Raw genomic sequence first — 20,185 nt, forward strand, 5'->3', positions numbered from 1 at the left:
AGTAGATTGGCCGCAATCTGTCAGAATCGTGCTTTTATTCGAGTTAATCGTTCCACACGGTCGGTTGGCTTAATCACGTCACTGGCTTCATTAACTTGCTCGTAGGAAACATCTTGCTGCGCCTATCCCCCTATATACATCGTTGCTCAAACTTCCATGGTATTTGCTGTGATCAGAAATTATAATTCGCTAACTCCGATCATTATCTCGGCTTTCATCGATATTTCTTATTGAGAACACAAAGCCGCTAATTTACCAAGAGTAAAGACTCTCGGCGATATTGAAAACAAGCGCCACGTAATCTGTCGTATCTATCGATAAGGCGATATCCACGAAATCTAAAAAAAACTTTTGCAATCTAAAACTTTATACGACGAACTTTGGAAAATGTTGAACTCAAAAATTCAAGAACTCAGGCACGAACAGCTACGCCCGTATACTTGCGCCTATACGATCTCCCTGCAATGCGTTGACCAACCTGTTTACAAGAGTACGACGTTCCTTAAAACCGACACTTAAAAACCACAACACGTTCGACAATCTCTATCCACGAGTGTTCTCCAGAAAAAAAAAAGAAACGTTGCAGCATGTGCATCACCAGAGCATAACATATATACAACGTGACTCACGAGCGTTCGACCCCTCGAAAAGCTAGCTAACCAATGCAGTGGTGACACCGAAGTCCTCTGCCGAGTGCCTGCCAGCTCGTTCCTTATCTATGCATCGCAAACGAACGCTAACTAGGCACTCGAGCGACACATGGTCGTGAAGGCATGAGCCACGAAGGTGTACAATACCATCGTTGGCCGAATAACGTCCCTAGAATGTGTCACAGTCGTAGCGTGCATCTAGTCGTCTTCTTATCCAGCCTCTCTCCTTCCTATCGCCTTCTAGATAAATACAGCAGCAGGCAGAAATAACATGGACGGCTGGCGATAGGGAAATACGAAGGGAGAGACTTGGCCCTTCATCGAACGCGTGTAAGTACACGCGTCACCCTTGCCCTTTTCCCGTGTACGCGTTCCAAGGCATAGGGAGCGATGTGTTGGAATCACGTGACGGCGCAACCGAGCAACGTCGTAGTGACCACGTTGTGACTCCGAGGCAGAGTTAATTTTCTTGGATTTCGAAGGTTCAGACGTGATGCTGGAGACAATACATGGTCAGTTTTGGCGTGTAAGATAGCCTGTAATTGGCGATGGAACCGGAAAGAGGCGATGTAACGTGGAAAGGAATTCAAAAATATGGAACGAAGTTGTTACGTGTGTTACACTTTGACTCGAAATATTTCTTAACTCTTTGCACTCGAGAAATTTTTCGGTCGGACGTACCAGCTAATCTCCGGATGATTTAGCGTATTACGTGACGTGTGTCTTACAGGTAGCGTAAAATGATTTTATATACAAATTAACTTACAAAAACATATTTTAATAATTTATCTATATTTACATCTTTGAAGATATGATTTTGTAATATTAAAGTCTGTATTTTTTTTGGATGATAATTTATAAAGCATTCACCAAGATGCATTCTTGAATATAATTGATCTTATTTTTCAGCAGTTCAAAATTAAGTTTATTTTCATTGCAGCTAATTTTACTTTCGAAAACCATTTTTTTAGGGTTTCTAAACTATAATACTTTCGTCATTATCGTCGAATCCGAACTAACGTTGCAGACGTCATTAGAACCATAGTTTCCGAGAGATATCAAATATCATAAATATTTTATATCCATTTTAATGTATAACACTTTACACTTCCTAACAAAGAACATAAAGAGCTAAGAAACCAATTTACGAAGCAATATTGCACTCACATCAATTGAAGATGTCGAAATCTAGCATAAACATGGACTGTCGCCTCTCGCTCATCACTGAAGCTGCAGTATGAAACGCCATGGCGACTGAGAGTCGCCTGTCGAGTGCAAAGGGTTAATACGCAGATACGTAGATTTTTTGACACTTCGAAAATGAATATTTTCGAACAGATCTCAGGCCTCTCAGTTACACGGGAATTCAATAGAAACAAATATTTTTCTTTGCTTCAAAGATTGGGAAAAGAAAAGCGCTAAAATTATGGCACAAAACTATTCTTTTAACTGTTTCGAAGATAAAAACAGGCAAAAGAATTTGAAAACATACCAGAGTCAAAAGTCGAATCGAGTTGGGAACTCTGATTGATCAATCGTTTGTCGAATACAACGGCGTGGGCTGTCGATCGAATCGTCATGTCAAAAGGTAGATAGAAAGGAGATCTAGATCTATACATCGATCAGCCAGACTCATCCATCAAAAGATCCAGACGAATCGATCGATCGCTCGAATGCTCTATCTTTATCGTTCGTCTGCTCGAGACACCTCGACTCGTTTACCATAAACTCGGCATCTTGTTATATCGATGGACCTGTATCCTCTCACGCTATCTCAGACCGAGCAGATATAATTAGGATAATAGAGAACGATTTGAAAGGTTCGAAGACCTATTGGCTTTATTTTCTCAGGATACGACATTCTTCGACGATGAATCGACCTTCGAGACCACTTAGGATTCTGCACCGATGGTTTAGGCCAATTTGCCGATGATGAAGATGAAGATGCGATGTAAGAAAGAAGATACGAAGATGCCGAGGATCGATACTCGCGCTTGTTCGGATAGCAGTCGCGTGTCGATTAATTAAAATAGTGACGAAAGAGTACAGCCAGTGGAATTAATTAATAGGGATGCTGGATGATTAATTTCTCATGTACAAGCGATCCAAAGGGACACGTGTCGCGAGTACGTTGGGCAAGCGTTCCACTTTTATTGACGATTGCCTAAGAGACTGATAATTAAAGAGCAAGGGAATGTTTTCGAACAGATAAATGGAATATTTTACAAAACTTCACGATCGTCTTTGTTTCCTTTTCGTTTCTAGAATAAAGAAAGAAAAAAGTCGGAAGATCCCTTTTGACACTCACCTTTGAAGAGCTTTACACGCGGAGCTTAGAAGAAACAAACGAAAGTTTCACAGTAGATCTATGAAAACATACTTCTTCCATTTTCCCAATATCATCTGGAAGGCCTTTGCTCCCAAAGGAATTTCGTATACAGAATATAAAAAAAGAAACTAACAAACAAATTTTCTAACGACCACTTTGAAGAACATAGTCCAAAAGTAGTATAACCAAAAGTTTTACAACAGATTCTTGAAGATGCGCTTCTCCCATTTTGTCCATATCACCCTCTTTACCGCAACCCTCTTTACTTTCGAAGGAATTTCGCACACAAAATATGACAAAAGTATGAGACAATCTTTTCTAACGTTCACCTTTAAAAACATGAAAAGCTTCGCTTAAAAGAAACTAAGCGGAAGCTCCGCCGCTTCCATAGCTAAACTCGCCTTCGCTGTCCGCTGGCCGACGACGTGTTCCGCTCTTTGCAACTAAACCACTTCGTCCGCCTGTGCTTTCCTGACGTTATCAGCCGCCTCTTTCCGTCCCTTCTCCCTTCGCCCTTTAAACGGCCGGACACTTTTCCGTCAGCCGACTAGCCTTTTCTCCCATCCCGTCGTTTTCAGGCCGACGTTCAGGCGAGCGTCGCGTTTTCATTATCTATAAACCGCGTTTCTGTTTAACCACGGCCCCTTTGGTAAACACTCGCGCGAGCTTTGCTTTTCTTCGCTGCCTCAGAGGCGGCCATCTTCCGAGCTGAACCACGCGAACTTGGAAAATTGGATAAAACGCTCGTTGCTTTCTCCCCTGTTCCTCCTCTCTAAATTGACGTTTCTTTCCGATTCGGAAACAAACGGCGGGTAAACTGTTGCGAACGTGTGACAAAGGCGAAATCCGCTGACAAGGTACAGGCTGTCGAGGCTGAGACTGAAGCGCGTTTCCGCTCGGGATTTACAGCCGTTTTGGGAGCTTTCTTCGACGATGGTGAATCGCAATGAGTCTGGGGTTACGTTTAGACGTGACAAGATCCAATGGCAACTCTTTCGAGAGGTTGGCTTCAGGGATTTTTGTATTCTTCGTGTTATTTGAGGTTTCGATGCTTCTTGATGGAATACAACGATATTACACACATAGACACAAATAGTCTTAAACAGACACCTACACAGGCATTCGAACAGGACACTTACACAGGTCGTACTCACTACTGTATAGAGAGTGGGGTTCAGAATCTTTTAAGGGACCATATGTCACTACGTACAGTCAGTCTGAGAGTAACTGGCCAACTGTCAACAATCCATGAATTCTTTACCTGCACACTTTGTTAATTATACCATATCACTGACTTATATTTTAAATACATTTGGTTCTGTAATTCTGTTTAATAAATATCACCTAATATTATTTCAACATAAACATCGTGTCTTCCACAGATTATTTATCTTAACTCTAAGATTAAATTCTAACACTTCTTTTTTACTTTGACTCTTTTGGATAAAGTTTTATCAGAATTATACCTTATCTTAAATTTATCGTAATCTAGCAGCTTGATCGTAAATTTTTTCCTACTAGTTCTTTTTTAGTACTTGTCGCGTATCGTTAAAGTTATCAGCCGTTAACCCTTTCAGAATCGAATTCGTCTTTTAGTTCTTGAGAAAAATGCTTGTTATTCATCGTTCGTAGAGACGTCGTTTCTTCGGTTGGTTTTGCAAAGAAGGCATAATTGACTAAAATTTGAAAACAGTTTTACGCGAAACAAACGCGTTTTCCGTCCAGTTAATCGACAACTCGTGAAAGTATAGTGTGACGCGAAAGAGTTAGTATGTACCTAAATGTATTCTGTATATATCACTACAAAATCGTATACCACGAACAAACAGGTTGTGCCTCGATAAAAATCAATATTATTTCTGACAGAAGTATTTCCATATTTATACGTCTGAGAATTTGAATGTTAAGCTAATTTACGAAGGATCGATACGTCAGATGTCTGAGAATCTGGTATATTCGATATACAATGTATCAAGTATTTTTATCGCGATGCTCGGTGGTGTAATTATGAAGTGATGTCCGAAGGAAGGACAAGTTTTTGCCTCGTCCATCGTAAAATAGCCTCATCCATCAGAAGAGAAACCCATTCGGATGGTTTTTCGATAGGAAGATCGTCATTCCCCCGATATTTCGAGAGCCACGCATCGATTGCAAGGAATCCGTGTAAAGGTCCGCTCGAATACGACCAGAGATTCGAAAACGCAACGCGTGTTCCATTTGTATTTCGAGCAAAAGCTCTCTTTTTCTCGTTTCCTCTTCTTCCTTTTATTTTCCGTCCTTGTTTTCCTTTTTTTTTACATTTTCTTTTCTTTCTCTCGTTCCCTTGGTACGGACGATGGCTGGAACAAAATCCGGAGATCGAGATGGAATCGAAATTCACCGTTCGTTGCTGAAAATCGGAGGAACAGCGTCGATGTACGCGTTGTCTGTGACGAGTTTTGCGTGTTTGCTTTTCGCCGCCATTTTCCTACTGTTTTTCCATGGGGGACTTGGCCGATATTCCCCATCTGTCTCTATTTCGCAACATATCGGATCGTACTGCTTTTCAACATTTTTACGCGGTCGTTCGTTCTTTTTGCTTTTTTGCCATTTCGAATCGGACGGTACATCGAATTCGCCACTGTGATTTACGTAAACGTATGGTTCTAAGACCAAAAAAAGGCAGCTCCTATGAACGCTAATCACTGACGAGGCACACAAATTAGCGTTCTGTGTGATTTAATGCGTGCAACCATTAATCACACTGCGATGTGTAAACGTGACATACAAATATATCGAATAATACTAAATAAATAACGTAGAAACGATAATTAAAGCCTCTTTGATATATTCGCAAATTTTCACGTGAAAATCTTCATACGTAACGCAATTATTAACATTTATTTCCCGTCATCTTAAATCCTTCGTTCTGAATTCCTTGTCATTTTAATATACCGTCAAAGGATTAAAAAATTGACGCTTGTCGTACGAAATGTTCGTAAAATTAAATCTTTTTTTTTTTTGGTACTAAAGAAAGTGCGAGAAACAGATAATATTTTTCTACGAAATAATCTTAATAAACTAGAACTTTTTATACTATTTTCCCTTTACTGTTTTATTCAATTTTTCGTTTATTCTTTATCGAACATCTTCTTCGATTCTGCCTTCTGAAGAGAACCTCGTTCTTTATACCATTCGTATGAAGTTCTTTCGAATCGCAATTTCTAATTTTATTCATTGCATCGTCGCGCCGTTTCCTTTGCATTAATTAAAACTGTCGCGTCGTTTCGTCTTTCCAGCTTCTTCTCGAAGGTTTCCGGTGGTAATCGGAAACGCGTATCACGAGGAATATTCTAGCAAGAAGTCTCGTCGATCGAACAGCACTCGAACGAGCAATAGATATTAGACGTTCGATCGTGCACTTAAATTCCGCTCTCGTGTTACGCGGAACTTTGAACGATCGTTGAACGCCTCGATTGGTTCGCAGATTAAAACGTTAAACGGCCGAACAGAATCTTGTTGAAAATACTCACTCAGATGTTATGTACAAGAAGAACCTTCCTTTGCTCGCATTCTTTTATACTTCATTCAAATCATTATCGTTTTGTACTTACGACTTCCTTTGCCTCGTTCCTTTATTGAATTTCCCTCATTTCATTTATCTTTGAAATCTGTTTAAGTCGTTCCTTTACGAGATCGCTGTGCATCTTACTTCTCGGTCTTTCATCGTTTCTCAGCTTTTCTTTCTCCCCTTACCGTATTCTTAATTTACCTTTCATTTATCAGTAGGTTATATTTATATTTAACTTGCAGATAAATTATAAACGATACGATACGAAAGAATTTTATTTTACACGGTATACCGTAAATATTTATGAAAAATGTCTATAATCATGCAATTAAAAGATCAAATCAATTTTAAACCTATCGACTTCGACATTTTTCAAATAAAAAGATATCCTAGAATTAATTTTCAGTCAGATTCAATCAATCCATTAAAACAACCAAATTTCATATTTTGTTGAAGTTGATAGGAATCCACGTGAGACGAATTAACGGGTTCTCTCGGTTCAACGGGTTAAGTAGGATTTTACAGTGTAAAAAGGAAGTTTGTCTTCTTAATCGTGCAAATATACCGCGCAAATATACCGTCTCGATCTTCAATTAATCTCGTTTCAAACGATCTAAGCCTCGTAAGACTTCTCCACGGCCCTGTAACCGCGCTTCTCCCTTCCCCGGAATTCCTAGTACGTTCTACGAAACTCGACGGACCCGTTCACGCTCGAACTTAATTGCATTTTCGTGACGCACGCGTACATTCCTCGAACGAGGGTCGATCGACGGTCAGAACGCTACTTTTTTCGGCGGTATGCAGATTTTCATATTAACCGCGTACGTACGTGGGAACCGTTTCTCGAACATTTCCAAGAGAAGATCAAAGGTAATAGAATTAGGTTGTCCTAATTCTAGGAGTGTCTGTCTTTTACAGACACATCTTTTACAACGACGCATCTTTCTACAAACATGAAACCTAATCTGTCGATCTTTATTTTGATAGAACAAAATGGATCGTACGTAATTCGATAAAATAATATTTTTTTTATTTTTATTTATTTGTTGAAATTACAATCAATTCTCGCGTTGAGAATTTTCAGTAATTTTTCTGGCGTGGCGCAGTGACATGGCTGATTATTTATAATAAGTTAATACCTATTATAGATAAGTATAATTTATAAGTAAGTATTATAAGTAAGTGAATATGCTTAATTTAGATAACTAAATGAATCTAGCGTTTAGGTCTAGCGGGTAGTGCCTCTTCAGCCTGCGAATCTGGTCCGTCGTATCAAGTAGTCCAGTGATTAGGGGCTTTCGGTGTTTGTTCACTCTTTTGCTATATCTGTCGCTACGATAAAATAATATAAAACGGAAAATGTGCATCCATTATTTCCTTATGAAACGAAAGAAACTTTTCGGACGACCTAATACAAAGTGTTTCTAGAAAAGAGAGAGTACAACTGAAAAGATTCACGTTAGTTTCACATTTTAAAACCAATTAAGAATATAAGAAATAGAAAAATTACCTTTAGGGGAATTAAAGTGCAAAGTTTTTAACTCTGTTAAACTGTAATCACGTTTTACCGAACAGTTTTTATTATAATTCCGAAAACATAAGAAAAACGCGTAGATGGACGTATAGTCTTTCGACGAAATTAAGTCAGGTGTCCAATTAAATATCTATGGACGACCATTTAAATAAAAGAATCGAGGGAAAAAATTGCTCTGCAAAAATCAACAGGCTAACGTAAAGGTATTAGACAAAATTTGTCCCGATATCTGCCAAAGGAACGAAAGCAAAAGCTTGCGAAAAGTAAGTAGAAAAATGTGAAAGTAAAAATCGACGGAATGACAATGGGCGGAAGTGAGCGAAAGGAGCGCTCGTTCCCTTCTTTCCAGGATATTCGTTCGCGTGAAACGCGTTCGGGTTCCGAAGTTGTTCGCGTACCTGCATGCTGACTCGGTGCCATGGCATTCCTGGAGTCTCGTTCGCTCGGTAATTATGAGATATTAGCCGGTAATTTATAGCCGTCTCAGGGTCCTTCTCAAAGGCAGCAGGCTCTCGTCGCGATCCTCTGCCTTCTTCCCTTTTTCTCGACTGCTCCCCTCCATATCGAAGAATGGCGTTCGAACCGGAGGAACGTTCCTCGCCTCCTTGAATCCTCCAGGGTCCAGAAGGTCACTCATTGCATTCATTCTTTTCCCTTCCCTTTCTTTTCTTCTTTTTTTTCTTTTTACTCCTCGTGTTCTTTCGTCTTTACCTTTCGCCTCTCGTTGCTCGTTTCCCTTTTTTGCACATCGTTGATTCGTGTCCCCGCGCGTCTCTGGTAATTATTTTTTTCTTTTTCTCGTTCGGGTCATCGTAGAGAATGAGAGTCGCGGAACAGACCACCTACGACCGGAAGTAACAAACGTAGGCACGCTTAGCATTCCTCGCGGATGAGTAATAAGGCTGGTAGATTAGTCGGGGAAGGTTTAGTCGAGAATCGATGATTAATCACGGGCTTCCGGACGATGATTTCGTATTCTGGTTGATTCGATGAAGCGGGTAAGGAAATGCGCGTACGACTTCGACGAATAACCCGGCGGAATTTCTATTTCGCGTTGGAAGATATCGATTCTCAAATTAACAGACAGACCTACTTACGTTCCGTGCTTACGTTTCGTTTGATTTGGGTCTGCAGGAACGTGGAACGACGAAGGAAACTGACGAGATTGCAGAATCTTACGAAGCTTTCTTGATCTTCTTAACTGAGAAATTTTGAAGCCAGTTAGAATAAGGGCTGAATGTCTGAATGATTCGTTACATTTATAAAGAGATCATATGTCTCTTTAAACTTTAAACATCGGGAAAATTTTTGAATAAATGTTCTTTTTATAGAGCTTCTTATTTTTCTCTCTCGAAATTAAGAAATAATTAATGACCTAAAGATGCTTGATTATTTAACATCGCTGCGATCCGTTACCAGATCTAAATTCTACCGCGACCGAGAACGTCGGAGCCTAGAAACAAGAATCGCACCATGATAATTCTTACGAATGTCGAATTCCTCGAATCGTAATAAACCTTCGCAAGATAATAGCGTTATCATCGCATGTTTCGAGATTCTAAAAGAATACATGCGAATTCCTAATGCGATTTTTCTGTTCGTTCTATAGCTACGTTAACACTACAACTACCACACCAGTCAAATTGACTGGTTTTACAATCTTATTTTAAAATTCCTACTTCGTGTTATATTTTTTCCCCCAATGATATAATAATTTTCGCAACGATAACTAAAAGAATAATATAATGAATTTTATTCCGTTTTTTACGTATTCAAACTGAAAGTAATTTTGTATCAAGGCTACTTATATCAATACCAGTGAAAATGACTGGTACATGTCAAAGTGTAAAAGGGTCCTGCAATCTGTTTATCGAACCCCAATTAACCAGTTTCCTCGTTTTCTACAACTTGCCACGCGTTTTTCAAATTTTTATCGCGTATCATTCGATACGACGGTATCAGTTATCAGGAAAATTCCAAATCGATCGCTAGATGCTAACACTAGAAATAGCACAGCAGTCAAAATGACTAGTTCTACAATTTTATAAACGTGTCAACCCTCTTTTAGGGATCCCAGATGGATTAATAATATCAAAAATCTACTACATAACGTGGAATTTCTTCTATAAGAAAGTAATAAATCAATAAATATAAAAATATTCTATTATTACGTATTTTTTAAAAACCAGTCATTTTCACTGGGTTTGGTAGAAATAGCTTCGTGTTAACTGTCGGTAGTTCTACTGTTAATAATACGAATGTTTCTCTCTTTTCAGGTAAGTTCCCTAAGTAACTTTCTAAACTACGGGACATAATCGGCGATCTTTCCAGTAGGGAAGAAGATGGTCTCTGCGTAGGGTAAAAAGTTTGTGTATTCTATGTTCTTTTCTATTTATCGACGACTGTAGCTTTGGGAGGGAAAATAACGCTGATGATCACGGCAAACCGCAGGTAAGGATTCGCAAACATGATTTTCCATTCGCAAACAGGGAGATTCGTTCTTGTTGTCCCGCGTTAAGCATTTACCGTAGTGTACCCCCTTTCGTTGTAGAATGATTATCCTTATTTCTTTTGCTTTCGAACATTTCAGAGGAAGATCGTGGATTAGGAATACCTTATAGCTATAAGAAACAGGGGTTTAGTGTTTTGTTTTCAGAAAACAAAGAAGACCAAGCGAGTTAAATATTTGGGGATCGATGTTCAAAGATAGAAGTTTGCATTCGTATTTTGCGGTTTTCTGAACAGGACAGTGTAAAGGAACTCTGTTTGAAGTAATCATCCTTTCATCCAAAAAATTAATCTGCACTTTACATCGTGTAGATAAAATCCTCACATAGGCACAGGCATCTTCAGGCAGATAATTATTCGAAGATAGAAGTTTGCATTTGTATTTTGCGATTTTCTGAACAGGACAGTGTAAAGGAACTCTGTTTGAAGTAATCGTCCTTTCATCCAAAAAATTAATCTGTACTTTACGTTGTGCAGATAAAATCCTCATATAGGCACAGGCATCTCCAGGCAGATACAGTAAATGTTCGAAATATTCCGTGGTTTCGTGAACGAAAAAGATATTTGGAAGAAAAAATTGTATGCAAAAGGTTAGCTAGATATCTTTATGAAAAATTGAAATCTCTGTGGAATCTTGAAATTTTTCATGATTTTAGACTTAGAAACATTTTTAAATTGCTGAAATGGTTACTCGAGAAAACGTACTTATTTAAAGGACTCATAAGAAAGCCAATCAGTAACTCAGCGAATTATATAAGTCGAAGAAACGCTGAGATAAGCGACGAAACAACACGAAGGAACGATGAATCGAGAGATAGCGAGTCGTAGTGAACATTAAAAAGAAAAGAAAAGAAAGTGACTGTAATCTCCAGTTAATTACGTATATGCAAACTGTTCCGATTGAAAAGTGTCTCGGACCAATCAATCCGTAGAATTACGATTCTAAATATCATCGAATAGTTCATCGGGTCGAGAGGACAGACAAAAAGAATGATTCTGCACCCTCGACGCTCGAACGTATTCCTCCGAGCAATAAATCTGATAAGAGGCATCGAACTGGCGTGATTGTTTATCAGGCAGTTGTTTAAAGTATACGAGCCATTGTCCGATTAGGCTGCTAAGTGGACAAGGATTATTTGGAAGACAAACGCAATTTCGTAAAACGTACGTTTGGCGTATCGTGCGATATGTCTTTCGCGTTCGACCAAATATATATTTTCGCACTTTGGATGGATAATTCGAGTTCTTATCTTTTTTTTAGGAAAATTCGAAAAGAAAGCGAGAATCGAAATAGGGAAAGAAGTTGAAGGAGAGACACGAAAAGAAGAGAAAAATTTTGCAAGCGTCACGCGAAATTGTTAGCTTGCTGTACGATTTGATTTATGTCGCGATGAAAGTATAAAATATAGCAATTGCATAACAGCTAATGTATACGCTGACTGGATTAACGCATTCACTTGCGAACTATACGTATACGAAGAGACACAAGGGAAATTTATAGAAATTCATATTTTTAGACTTTTACAACGTTGATTATTAGACAAGAGGTGTAATTGTTCGTAATTTAGAATTCTCACGAAATTCGATCCAGATTCACTGGAAATGCTATTAGCGTCAGAGTTAAAAGTGGAATGGTTTCCTGCTTCATGACATGACAGTTCGATCTTTTGGTCTGTTCGAATGAATATTACCCCTGCAATGACTTAGATGTTAATTGGACGTTAGATCGTTTTAAATTCTCTTGTATTCTCTACACTTCAACTTTGTCAATTTTAATTAATTTCAAGGATAACAACCCCAATTGTGCCTGGAGAATCCGCGGATTTGAATGGTAAATCGGACAGAAGACACGTCTGAACGTTTCTGGATCATCGAAATGATTATTCACGTCCGGTTTTGCGATAAACAAGTTCGTCGAATCGAGACCGGAGACGGCGAATATCACGGATCGGAATTTTTGTCTCGATTACAGAGGATTTAATTATCGCGACAATAAATATCTCTCTCTCTCTCTCTCTCTCTCTCTCTCTCTCTCTCTCTCGATGCACGGCCGGTCGTGTAAATGCACGAAATACCCGGTTGCGTAAACGCTGTTAAATATTTACGGTGCGCGTATTTAATTAATTGCTACGCTCTCTGGCTCGTGATGGTTGCGTTTAAGCGCGCCGATTTAAATATCAACGATAAATTTTTTGTTTTTAATTCGTTCGAATGGATTTTCATCGCTCACAGGGACCACCGTGCCTGTCATATCTTTTTCAAATCAAAATATTTATTCGGATAATGACGGAAAAAGAAAATTCCCGGTTTATGTGGATGGGGAAAATTGATCGTGAAATAATGATACGATACTTTGGTTCGTGTCCGACGTATATACACTGCCGACCATATTACAACACCTACTCGTTATATTTATTGGGAAGCTCTAACAAATCTCACTTTATTTGGTATTTTATTACGAGATGCGTGTAATGCGAAAGCAGATTTATGATAAAACAGTTGGAAAGTAGAAGCGGCGAGAAACATTCAATTTATACCATAATTAAAGATTTAATTAATTATATAAAATATCGATAGATGCGATACTTATGGTTGCCAGTGCATACGACGATCTGTATCTTTGGGACGCGTGAATCGGCGAATTTAAGATTCCAATATTTCTGATGCATCGCCTTGTTTCGCGACACCCAGTCAATTTCATTTTGTTCAGTCACCGGTGCCACTCGTAAAAATATCCACCGATTAGGTTGTCCGAAAAATATCTTTCTTTCGCAAACGTGTCTTTTCCAACAGTGCACCTTCATAGAAACGTGAAAGCAAGTCTGTGAAATGCCGCGGTGTTTATCTCAACAGAACAAAATGGATCGTACGTAATTCGACAAAATAATATAAAACGAAAAACCTTGTGCGTCTATTATTTCCTCATAAAACGAAAGAAACGTTTCGGACAATCTAATACTATACTAAACTTCTTAACTTCGTCTATAACTTCATACGCATAAAATTAACGAACGTGGAACAGATATTCGCTGCTATTTCCGATTAAAGTGTCCTCCGTAAAATTCGAGGAGAACGCGTTTCGTTTCGCGTTACTTTGCTACCGGTGCGTAGGCTCCGCGACCTAATTAAAACGTATCGAATTCACACGTGTAATTAAAACATAATACGACGCCGTGCGTGATGGTGGTCCTCGTTAATGAAAGAGCTTTGCCTGGTTGAACAAGGGTAATTAGCGAATTCGTTGCACCGGAGAGGGACAGGGTCTCGGGCAATAATATCGAGCCGAGGATCGAAACCGGCCGATGCATTGTAACGTTATCACTTAATTGAAGGGTTTTCGGAGACGTGCGAGGCCTCGTTAAATCAACGAGGGGGTTTATCGTGTACAGTGCCGCGTCGAGCTGCTCCTTTTTCGTTACGTCTTTCGAGGCATCGGTAATTAGCCGATCTCCGGTTTCGATGGCGTAGACCCGAGAAATTTTCAAACTTCTTGTTTGTTGACGGACCCTTTGTCGAGATTAATTGCGCAAGTTAATCCACGGTTCTTATCATAATGAAATTAAAAGCTAACGTCTGACTGGGAAGAAGGGTGGTTAATTTAAAATTTTCGATCAAAGGTAAGTTCAAGCTGATAACCTATTGTTCTTTAATTCTCACTTGGATTATTTAATAATAGTAATGATAACTTCCTGTTCGTCGATCTACAATTTGTTCACACAGTTATCAGTCAGCGTTTTTCTCGTAAACGGTACGCGTACGAGAAATATGAAAGAACAAAAAAGTTTCATCTTTTCTTCTCACTAACGCAATACCGTTTATATAAACTTGCTGCGGTCGCAATATTTCCTGAGAAACGGGCAGGTACGCTTCTAATTCCTCGTTATCTGAGAAGAACGGATTATCTAAGGAGAACGGATTACCTGAGAATGCTGTGAAAATGGTGGCCGTATATTTGCTCGGCCAGAGTAGAAGCTTGATAGAAACGTTTACTGTATAAGCAATTGTATTTGCTTTCCTATCTTATATCTTTTCATTTCCGGTGTCAAATTGATCGAAATTAGATAAGATCGCGGCAGAGTCCTGTAAGTACTTTCTCGTATCTACTATGCCTGTTCTTCAATATCATTTTAATACGAGCAAAGGAACAATGGCCGAGAGTATCCCAAGTATTATGTAAATCCAGCGTCTTATAGCTTTTTTCTCTGGTCGGCTTTGCCCCGCAATTTTCGACCATTGTTCCAACTTCGGGCTATACCTTATTCGTCTTCCGCCTCCCTTCTCATTTCTTTATCCGGAATTTCTTACTCTCTTCTCTCTTTTTTTTATTTTATTCTTCCTCTTCGTTTTCTTCCTCGTCTTCCGTATCTGTTTCAACGCGATCGTGCATCCGCTCAGGTCCCTTTCCTGCTTCGTTTCGTTTCCCGTTGATGCTCGTTTTTCTTTAATAACCATCGTCTACCAAGCAGCAGGGTAGCCGCGTTTCTTTATTTATTTCTTGCTAACGCTCCACCAGGGAAAGGTTTTCCTACTCTCGCCCACATTTCTAATTTATACACTCGCTTCCTGCGTTCCACCGGCTGAATTATACTTTTATTCGAACGACTCGCGCCCTTTTCCATTTCCTTCCATCAATGTTGCATCGAAGAAGCTTCGACGATCATGTTGCTTCGCCTTTTTCACCGCATCTCTGGCCAGACGTATTATATTATACGTATAACGAAGAGAAAAGTAACAGACAAACGAATGAAAGGGTCAATTGCCACCGTCTTTCCATTGGACGCCGTGTGAGGATCGATGCGAGGCTCTCTGGCGGAAATAAAACATTTTGTCGGATCATCGAACAGATTCGGCTGGGAATCGAGTAGAAAACGAGAGTGGGACCGCTGAATGGCGGAAGTGGCGCTGCTTGTTTTTTCACGGAGCCAGCCGGCTGTCAGTTTTGTGGGGCCGAAATAACAATGAAACTAATGAATGGACTTCCTCCAACGCCGCAATTAATGTAACTCAGCCCTTCTGAATAGCCATTTAAATTGATCCGCCGGAGGTAGGTGCGAGGTGTATGCCGATGAAATTCGTTTCGTTTCATACGTATCTACTACGTGACGTTAAAAGCTTTGTCCGCCTTTCTAACTTGCCTTCTCTCCGTTCTTTTCGCGGGTCGATAAACGTTACCAGCTGATTCACGAGGGCGTAGGATTCCTCGCTGAAGATTATTCAAATTCTTTACGAACATTTTTATACCGTATCGAAATTTATTCCTCTGCGCATTGATGCTCTACTTCTTTAACAGGTTCGCCACGTCACCCATGTCTACGTGACGGGTACACTTCCGTGGGGTAACGTCACCCAAGTATGGATGACGCTCTTCTTGATCGAGTTAATTAAATATAGGATATTATATAAAGGATATACAACATATACCATACTTTTTATTGATTTATATTCTCGATAAAATATTACATTATGCTATATCGCATGGTAATTGTTAAAACATTCCAAACACACTTGTGCTGATTTTGGGCACTTCGACCAATAGTTGCAGACTTCGTCGTCACTACTCTCCTCACTTTCAAATATATTTTCACGCCGTTTACTGAATATTTTCAGCATGAAAAAATCACTGATGTACGCCTCACGAGTATGTTTCTCGACTAAATGAAAGATCTCAGATATCTGCCGTGAGATCCCTCGGAATATTCTAGCTGGAAAGCTTATCGGTTTCTTCATTTCAGAACTAAATAATTTTTCCTTTGCAATGAATCGAAGGCGATAAACAATGAATTCCCGCTTGTCGCTTCATTTACGTTCTGCGAACCGGCGATTGGATTTCGGCTCCGCAGGAAACTTAGCCGAATCACGCTGGGTGACGAACGTGTTAAGTTCGTTAAATTATTTATTATTACGCGGTTCATTTTTTCCGTATAAATAACGTTACGAAAGCTTTCCAGCGATCGATTCGAAAGCGCGAAACGCAATGGGAAAGGAAGTGAAAAAAAAAGATGGAGAAAATTCCACATCTGGATCGAACGCATTTACAGATCGACGCGTCGCGACGCGGACGAAACTCGGCAAATCCGGGCCCCTGATTCGATTCGGAATTTCTTCCGGCTGTCGCACACGACAGCCGCATTTTCCCCGATTCGACGCTCGCATTCGTTTAGCACTCGAATTGTTCTCAATTAGTTTATGCACGCTCGCGATTCTGAGCAATTCCGCGCGCGTGCACGCGCTTTACGCTTACGATCGCTATCAGCGTTCCGTGCTTCGATTTTTTCCCTAGTTTCCTTTTTCAACGACCCAGCGGCAAACTGTTGAACTTTCAACATTCTTTTTCCTATCGTCAAAGGAATTAAGAATCTGCGCGCGTACGCACATAGGTGAAAATCAATACACGTTCCATGGAGAAATATTACGACTTGATTTAAGAATATCAAGAGTGGCGTTGATTTTTCCTTAATAAAGTTACGCGAATTATAACAAGTCGCTTTGTAATATTTTCACGTGGAACGTGTATCGATTTTCACCTGCGTACGTAAGCGCGAAAATTCTTAATTTCTTTGACGATATGAAAAAAAATGTGGGAAGTTCAACGGTTCTCCTTAGAATAGAAAGTACATTCTAGAGGATATCATAAATTTCCACGATTTATATTTCCACGATTAATCAAACGCGACGAAGATACTGATGCAAATTCATATTTCTATGCGTATCGTTAAAAAACTAGACGCATAATTGTTTCACTTGTTAAATATGGTAACGATATGGCTATTTTCTATATAATTACGTTCTGTGCATGTTTCCATTGAAAATTGCCCGCAAACGCATAAAAATCCGCGCTGTAATTACCATACTTATTCTCTTACTTACTCGCTAATCCACGATAATTCTCAATTGCAGATTCAAAATTTACTTGGAAACCTTATTCCGCCGACTTGTTCGTCGGAATCAATTTTCACAGACGTCTTAGCTGCCGGGACGTAGCTTCGTAGCCATGCTCGTGCAATTTAATGTATCGTTAGGCACGGTAATAAACGATAAACGTGGTAGAATATGCCGCCAGTTTACCAGCAGAGTGTTCCACCGGCATAGAATCGAGGTGATTATGTTCGGCTCCCGAGGGACGCGTCGCCTAAACGACCGCTTCGTGCCGCTATCGTTCTCTGCTATCCACGTCGTTTGCCTTTGATAACTCTTTTACAGTCTGACTTTATTATCCGAATAGGAAGCCGGTAAGATCGACGAGTAATTCGCGCGCATTTAGTTCGCCTCTTGTCACGGTGGGAAAAGAAGCGAATAAAAAAGAAAAGGAGGTACGAGACGACAAAAGGAGAGAAAGGGATGAACAGAGGGGATTTATCGGAGATGGTAAAAACTAGGCTTCTCTGGTGGCGATGTTCAAATATTTGAGGGGAAAAATTTATGTCCCGGACCGCGGGTTTCCTTTTAAAGGCACCGCGACGACGAGAGTGGAAAGTTTAATTACACGGGAACACGTCTTCGTGGTGTTCCCTTTGCGGTGTTCGTGGCTTGAAAGTCGGCCGAGGACCAACTTTAGGCTGTTCGCTGAACATTTTCTTTAAAAGTTACCGCTGGTAGCGATGCTTCAAGTTAGACATAGCATTGGTCGATTGTTAGCGCATATCGTTGAAATCGTAGCTGTTTCTGCAAATCCATGTTATACAAGTAGATTATACCCATGTTGATCGCAGACAAATTGAAACGTGAATTAAACATAAGTCTAGCGATCGTAGAATTAAGAAATGAATTTATTATTCAGATATCGGTCTCCTACGGCTGTCGTCTATACAATAATATAATGTATAACGAACATGTGTAACTTTAGAGACGGTGAATAAATAATAAAAATATTATTAGATCATACAGATATGCTTATACGAGTACGTTTTAATATTCCAAAATTATAGATTCCACGGTAACTTTATTTGGATATTTTGAGGCTTTTGGAACGAGGAATTAATTCAAATATTTCATCTGCTAAGTTTCTCGTGTCTCTTACCTTTTAAATAAAGTTGTATTATATAGGCTGTTAGAAAATAGCGACTAAATATTTTCAATCGAATAAGAAGAAGCAAAGGTGGCGCAATGCAAATGATAAAACTTCGATTTTCTTCAATTTCGAGAAAATAAAACATTTGAATTGAAATGGTTAGAGAGACGGTAGAATTTAAGATGTAGAAACAGACACATTTGCCATGTTAAATGTTATTTTCTGTTACCAACTCGTCGAATTAAACTATACTAAAACTTGAACAAAAGATTCATAGACGTCATTTGCTTCCTTTATCTTCATCTTGAGAACGAAACGGTACAATATCCTTCAGAAGAATTCAGAGACATCGTCCGACCAGAAACAAACGTCAGCAAGTTAAACGCAATGTTCAAGCGCCGCTTATTCACCGATGAATCCAACAGGAAGAGAATGGAGTGGAATTCACGAACGCTAACGTAGAAATAACCACGAGACGTTGGTCGACTTTAGCTTCGTAGCAAACTAGTTAGCGAACTTGAGGTTGTTCGACGATTGTTAAGGCGTACAAAACGTCTCGCACAACTTGAACGGTATAGCCTGACTGCTTCTCACTTGTTGAAATTCCAGAGGAACGCCAGTCGCCATAAACCTTCTCTCGAATACGTTATCCTTGATCCACGAAAGCGTTTTCACGATAAAACGTTTGATCTTCCGCCATGGAAGCTGTGGTATCACCTTTAACTGATCGATGCTGAAATTACCGCCGTGAAGCTTTTTTTTCCACCATACTTCGCAACTTTGAAATCGCGTCGTGAAATTTAAATTTTGCTCCGTGTACTTGTTCGTCGAGTTGTTTGAATTGTGCAGATTTTTCCAATTATTTGTCCCGATTCGAGGAGCAACTGCGATAAATTTATCGACATTGTTGCGCTACAAAAATTTGTTACAAAGAAGAATGTATCGACTTTGGATTAATTTTTGTATTCTAAGAAGAACAATCGCTTAATTGGACATGGATTTTTACGAAACAATTGTCACCTGTATTTATGTTGTAAATAGTCGCTTGATTTATAACAGTCCGTGAAAACATATCTTTTGAATGAATTTTTTAGGTAGATGATTCTAAGGCAGTTTTATCGTACGACAGTGAAAAAGAGCAAACGAAAGATTTGTTAAACAACAGTTCGACGGTGACATTTTGCGTCGTTGAAGTTTTAAATGAAGACCAAAGATGAAACGTCTAACGAAACGCTTTAAAAGCCAACCAACCATCCATTCATTCTGACGTTGAGGAAGAGGTATCTGGATGAAGAATAGGATCGTGGTGAGAGTAGAGCATTAAACGTGGCATTAAGCCAGCGATCGCTTCATCGGACAGAGCGAACAGGCTGCTACAGGCAGTATAATGAATCATTAATGTCCAGTTATCGCTGAAATCGATCGCGAGAACTGACGAATTCAACCAGCTAAAAACCAGCAATAAAGGTCAGCCTCCTTTCTCGAGTATGCAAATAAAAATAATAATTATAAAGATGATAGTACATTTTCTACTAACATAATATACCTATACTATAATAATTAATATCTCGAATAAATTACTTACGAGTATTCTTATAAAATCGTA

At 39.4% G+C, this 20,185-nt stretch overlaps 1 protein-coding gene and 1 long non-coding RNA gene across 2 annotated transcripts in view; both read left to right on the forward strand.

Moving 5' to 3' along the window:
• The window catches only part of dlp (glypican dally-like), a 132,381-nt gene that overhangs the window by 24,161 nt on the left and 88,035 nt on the right, over positions 1–20,185 (forward strand). The gene's annotated exons all lie outside the window — the stretch shown is intronic.
• On the forward strand, positions 10,346–18,667 carry LOC143303173 (uncharacterized). The gene is made up of 5 exons (XR_013059230.1): positions 10,346–11,161; positions 11,228–11,735; positions 11,833–15,615; positions 17,469–17,667; positions 17,794–18,667. It is a non-coding gene; the product is annotated as an uncharacterized LOC143303173 (long non-coding RNA).

The sequence above is a fragment of the Bombus vancouverensis genome, chromosome 9 (assembly GCF_051014615.1).
Source record: "Bombus vancouverensis nearcticus chromosome 9, iyBomVanc1_principal, whole genome shotgun sequence".
NCBI classification, from domain to species: domain Eukaryota; kingdom Metazoa; phylum Arthropoda; class Insecta; order Hymenoptera; family Apidae; genus Bombus; species Bombus vancouverensis.